Here is a 6807-nt window from a genome sequence, read left to right as displayed (position 1 = left end):
ATTGCAAGGTAAGTTCCATTCCTCCTACTTAATTCAATCAACTCCTCATCAAACTTATCTATTGTTCATCTCTGAATTGTATTGAATAATCTGTCATCTTCCTAGGTTAGGTTTTGTTGTATAATATCCTGTCATCTATCTTATAGAATCCTTCATCCCTAGAAAGAACCTATGGCATCCCGAAAGAATCCTTCTAGAACTAATAGAGATCTAGAGAAGCGCACTAGGCATACACATGATACTGAAATTGTAACGATCCAAATCTTTACGGATCCGGATCATTAAACAGGTTCTTACCCGACCCAGAATCGTCCAAGGGTAATATGGTCCTTTCACGTTAAATTCAATTATCAAGGTTCAAAAAGGGCAAGAAGGTAATTTGCTACAATTCAAGTAATTTGGAACTCAAAGGGTATAATAGTCATTTATTTGTATCACATAATAAAAAAAATAAAGTTCGGGACAATATAGCCTTTCTAAAATGACCCAAATCCTCACGGATCCGGATCATTAAACGGGTCCTTACCCGACCCAGAATCGTCTAACGGTAATACGGTCCTTTCACGTTAAATTCAATTATCAAGGTTCAAAAAGGGCAAGATGGTAATTTGCTACAATTCAAGAAGTTTGGGACTCAAAAGGTATAATAGTTATTTATTTGTATCACATAATAAATAAAATAAGGTCCGGGACAATATAGTCTTTTTAGTGGTCAAAATATAATTAATGCATTTTATTGGGTCATAAAATAATTATTCGCAACATTAATTTGGTGCCAGAGAGTAGTTAGGAAAGCTAAATAATAAAAATTATACGTGGAATAGGAACCAGTTGACGTGTAGAAATTCACACCTCAATTGGTTTGGGTCATGAACAGTGGAAAACCCACTGCCAAGATACCGGTCGACGTGTGGAAAGCTACACGTCGACTGGTTTGGAACGTGCACAGAGAAAAGCTTACTGCCAGGATACCGGTCGACGTGTGGGAAGCTACACGTCCACTGGTTCACGTAACTCGGTCGACGTATAGGATTTTACGTCGATTGGTTTGGGTCATCTTAACACATTGTCCAAAGAAAATCAAGATACAATAACACTTGATGATCAACCACCCACGCCACTACACTCACCTACATGCTTAAATACATTTCAACATCAACAATAACAACAACCACGTTGTTAACATAATTTGCCACACGTTACAAAAATACACTAAAGGATTTAGTGTTGATAACACCTAATTACATTACCCCACTGGCAATATACATGATAAATCCAAATATTTTACATATTGCAAAAATAATACATTTTAAATCAACATCTTTACAAAATAAGTTCAAGCTCTACAAAAATACATCCAAAATGCTCCCTAAGTGCTCTCAAGCATGAGGTGAATTATCATCCGCAAATTCCTTTCCATGACCTTAAAAATGATAAATATAGTGGGGTGAGCAAAAGCTCAGCAGGTGGCACTTAAGACATGTCTCTTGTGTCCCCGTGAATCCAAATAATTAATAGGACAATGGGAAGCGAGATCATACCATGTCGGGAAAATACAACATCATATCCAATCTCAACATAAACAATACGGTGCAATGTAATGCAATGCATGCCGATGTCGCTCCCCGTTTTCAACATTCAAATCCATCACTTTTCAAACCTTTAATGTAACCCCCTTTGGTACCCCCTCAGCGCCGAGAGAAGGATTAGCTACTGTCCCTGACTGTTGGTACCTCCACAGCGTCATTATGGGGCCTAGATAGCTCAACCACGCTAGGGCAGTCTCCTTAGTTCCCTCTAGGTTACATTAACCTACCACCCTTTTGGTGACTCCGCGGCGACCAGGTTTTCATAAAACCATTTCATCAAAACACTTTCCCAAAATTCCCCTTTTTCGTATCAAAATAATTCTTCCCTTTTTCATGCCCGATGTCAATGCATGAATGTATCAACATCATGTCTATGCCCATCATTCTACAGTTACTTAAAATTTAATTGGCAAAGCATAATTCATAAGAATTTTTAATGAACTACAACATGTTTTCATACAATAAAATCTAGCATGTTAACAATATAATAGACATAGGAACTTAACATATAAGCATGCTTTTCATATAACTTATTTAATACACATCCTTTTATGTTTACATATCTCAATCAAGTCATTTTAAACTAAAATCGACACAATTAAGCATTCTAAGACACAATTCAAGTAGATTAACTCACTAAAGCACAAGACTTCATGGATTAAGGACGCCTACCTCTTAATTGTGCAAAACCCTCAAAGTAGGTCAAGAATTTTAAAATTCCTAGGGAGCTCAAAGCTGGAATCGCTGGTACACACGTGTAGAGCTCGCCGTGCTCTCCGTTTTGCCGCAAACGGCACTCAAAATTTCCAAATATTGAAGGAGTAATCTTGATTCAAAGTTTGTTGCAAAACAAAATGAAATAAAAAAGAAAAGAGAGGAAGAAGAGAGAGCCACGGGAGAGTGAGAGATAAGAGACCCAAAAAAAAAAATGTGGTCTCTAGCCTACAAATGTGATAGTGGTGGGTCCCACCATTATCCTTTCTTTTCCCTTTTTCTTTTATCTTATAATCCACACCACACAAATACATGCAATGCACCACTATAGGAATGCTACATAATTTACATAAACTAAAAAGTATGAAATGCAATTAAACCCAACTAAAATCTCGTACGCAAAACGTGAAAAGACGAAAATGCCCTTGTAACGACAAAATTCCGAAAAAATGAAAAAATGAAAAATGAAAAATGCTGAAAATTGGAAACATCACAATCTACCCTCCTTAAAGGGATTTCGTCCTCGAAATCTACTCTCCTTATGAAGAAGGTCAACAACCACACACTCTTCGAGAACGCCTGACACTACACTCCGAGATTATGAACCCACTGACATTATTGCCTTTGACACCGGACGTCGTCAGACAAGCACACACCACTGTCATCAAAACCCAAAATGGTACTTATTTCTCACCTCATCATAACATAAGACTAACTAGGCCATACGCCTGACTCATAATGGACATCGGTCCACTCAACATTGCCACGAAAGGCTCCAAACCCAAAAGAAAAATGGTCACCAAATCACCAATTAAGATGACATCCAACCACAACTCATCCTCTAAAGAACACACACTGAACCACGAACAAGGAATCCCGTCCATCTCTCAATCAATCTCAACTCTAATCTATACGTCCCTGACAGACCAAACACTTACTATCCAAGACGTAGCTACACCACCATGTGACCGTACGAACGAACACTAATCATACTTATAAGATAATCATTACACTTAACAATCTCAAGATGATTAAACAATGAATTTTCTAACGACTACATAATCACAAGTCACCCAAAATAATAAAATGTATTATCCTGTACCTAGGTCATAAATCCTCAAAACACAATATTCAATAGACAATGGTTGCATCACAACCCCTTTATCGGACACTTAATCCTCCCTAACACACCTCATCACCTGAGACAAATCATTCAAACCCACACTGTCACACTGACACAACACTTAATACCATACTCTCACTATTTATGACAACTTGAAATAATCATTGACCTTTGACCCGACATTTTGTTAAAGATGGACTGACTTAGGAGAAATGGTTGGCCAGGCGACTCTCATCATCGTTCCGATCTCAACACAGACGTCGTTCCTGTCCTCAGGCCAAAACCTCAATCATAACCTTACACAGTCTACAAACCACCATGAGATCCATTCTCTAAACAATCCATTGCTTTACATAACCTCAACAACTATACAGTCAAATACATATCCTCATAATTTCAATCATACCTTAACTATATAACTATAACAAACAAAATGATATAGCACCGTATTTCTCAATCATCGATCAACATTAAAATTTCCTAATCTTCTCATAATACCCGTACCAGGTAAACAATTCTATAACATAAATCGATCCAATCCTGACCTCATTAAAACACACCATACGACCGTCTCATGTCTGAAACCTCAAAACCAGAATCAATCATTCCTATTACCCTCAATGGAATCCCATAATCATTCTCTAACTGTATAACATTCAACAATACCAACACCGATCCTCAAGACATCGCTAGAATCAATTACTTATAAAAACATCTGAATACATGAGTCACATTATATCACCTATTCATCCTCAACCTTTCATTCATGATAATATTCTTGCCGCCATCGCAACCAACAAACATTAGAAACACAATCCCCATTCGACAACCCGTGCCTCATATCCTACCAGTCAAAACCATTCTCAAAACAAACACCATAAAACTAAAGGCTATACCTCCCTCCGGGGAAGTAAGTCGACCCCCTTCAATCAGAATCTCAATCGACGAACTCTAAAAGCGCAACACCCACTCACAAGTCCGTCCGTTCGTGGACGCGCACAACTCCTAGACAAAGACAAGACCCATAACAACGACGTCCTTGCCAAGACTAGAACAAACAAGAAGGGTAACAAACCCCACGCTCACAAGAGGCAAATGATTAGCACCTGAATACACTTGACAACCTGTCACACATTACTCATTGCTTGTCCAACCATGGACACTTAATCTAAGCAACCTCCCCCATTACCGGACCGTCCTATACAATCAACACAAAAACCCCACACACACTTCTCCGCATCACTATGCTCATCGAAACCAATTAGATAAAAGCACCAACGCTCTCAACATACCAACATTGACGTTGGACACCGCGTCCCATCCTACCTGATAATCACCTAATGAAAACTCTATGAAATACAACGACATATGATCACCTGTTCCATCTTTACCTTTTGAAGGCGACACTGCTTCAAACATTATATACACAAAACCTGTAACCTCAATCACAACGAACCACTGGTTTATCAAAAGAAAAGGGTGCCTATTTGGCAATATCGTCCTCACTAACCCCAACAACCATGCCATTCACAATCGTCATAACTGATATACAATCCCATCATCCTCCTGACACCATTATGTTCATTAATGCAAAACATCACGTCACAATGTCTCTACTACCACTCATTCGAAATAGCGGTTCAAACCTACCAACCCATTATACCACTAAGCCACCACTAAACGACTTTTTCTCAAACATCCTTAAGACAATATCATCATAACAAAAAAACAAACATTACTCTTGACTCTCCCCACAATGATCATTGCCTTCTACTAGAAAAGAACTTCAAAACCAATGAATCCTCAAAACAACAACGAGCATAAAACCTAAAATACCTAACACCCAATTGTCACCTCAAAATCATTAATGATGCTATCAATCATTAACGCTTAACCGACAACCTAATTCACTCCTTCTGGGGCAATCTACGTGCCTAAACAAGAAAATTTCATGTTCTAGGTCCAACATCATTGCCATTACCATCACTATCTCCATTACCTATTAGACCGAACACTTACCAAAAGAAAACATTAATAAAATGCAATTACGTACCTTTGACTACAGGAGGTCCCTCCGGTAACTCAACAAGAGAAACAACCGGACTGAATATATGACCTTGAGTCTCCCATTCCTGTGACTCTCTAAGGTGAACAATAATCCGTGATACTGAAGGTCGAGTCGGTCCTTGCTCGGAACTTACCCCACTGACTGGAATTCCACCTCTTTTGGGACAATCCTTCTTCCTATGATCAAGCTGACCACATATAAAACAAACTCCAGAACTAGACCGATCCCAAGGGCACTCTGCTCTCAAATGACTTGTCTGCTTGCACCTATAGCAAGCCTTCTCGACCTTAGGGAATGTCTCCAGCGGTGACGTAAAAACCATAGGAGAATGAGAAGAATCACCCTTTAACACTTTTCGTACGTGACTCTCGGACAACATCTCCATCTCCTTTACCAGATTCCACAATTCCCTATCTCCTGATCCATCCCTAACCCTTGTTCTCTCTGACTGTGCCATCGACCTTTGAGTTTCCATGACTACTACACATATAAAGTTTGTCATAGCCTCAACCAGATTCTTAACCAAAAGGTCCCAATCAAAGAGCTCGTCTTGTTCCCCATCATCATCTGTTCCTCTAAGTCTCTTCGGAGGCATGACTCTAAAAATGGAAAGAAAAAGGTCCAATACAACACAATCATACAACCCCGACTTAAATATTTGAACACTCACACACAATAAGGGCACCTAGTTATGAAATATGAACCCCCTCTACGGTCATGCTCTAAGCACCGCACAAAATGCAACTAAAAGATCAGGATAACTACACACCAAAAAGCTCAATCCACGAGCTAGGAGCCCAAGTCATTAGTTCGACAAAAACCGGCACCCAACCAACCCTAGAGTATCCAAGCTCCTCGCTTACTCAAGTCAAAACTAACACAACCACTAGTGCCACTACAAGTACTTTACCACATGCACCCCATACCATAATACCATCGTGATCTTTCATTTAAATATTTTTATTTTTATTTTTATATTTTTATTTGTATTTTTTTTTTAACACCCCGTCTTTCCTTTTAAAAACACATACTTGCATAAACCGTGCTTAAATAACCATTACAACACAAAACAAAACATGCTTGGACATACTATGCTCACCACTTGCCACATTAACATTTAAAACAACATTGCACAAACTGTGCCTACCACTTGCCACTACAATAACCCCCAGACTTATCATCATAACAAGATCAACAGGTTTTCCATCATTATCATGATAACATTACGCATTACTGTAAACGTGTAAGCATGTGATCACATAAACAAATAAGCAAGTAGACAAGTAGGCACGCCTTTCCAACATTTAAACACA

The sequence above is a fragment of the Cornus florida genome, unplaced genomic scaffold, assembly GCF_030987335.1.
Source record: "Cornus florida cultivar Cherokee Brave unplaced genomic scaffold, ASM3098733v1 CherokeeBrave_3.0.0_Hap2_Chr01, whole genome shotgun sequence".
In the NCBI taxonomy this organism is placed as follows: domain Eukaryota; kingdom Viridiplantae; phylum Streptophyta; class Magnoliopsida; order Cornales; family Cornaceae; genus Cornus; species Cornus florida.
The sequence above is the reverse complement of the archived record's forward strand: the minus strand, read 5'-3'. Positions refer to the sequence as shown.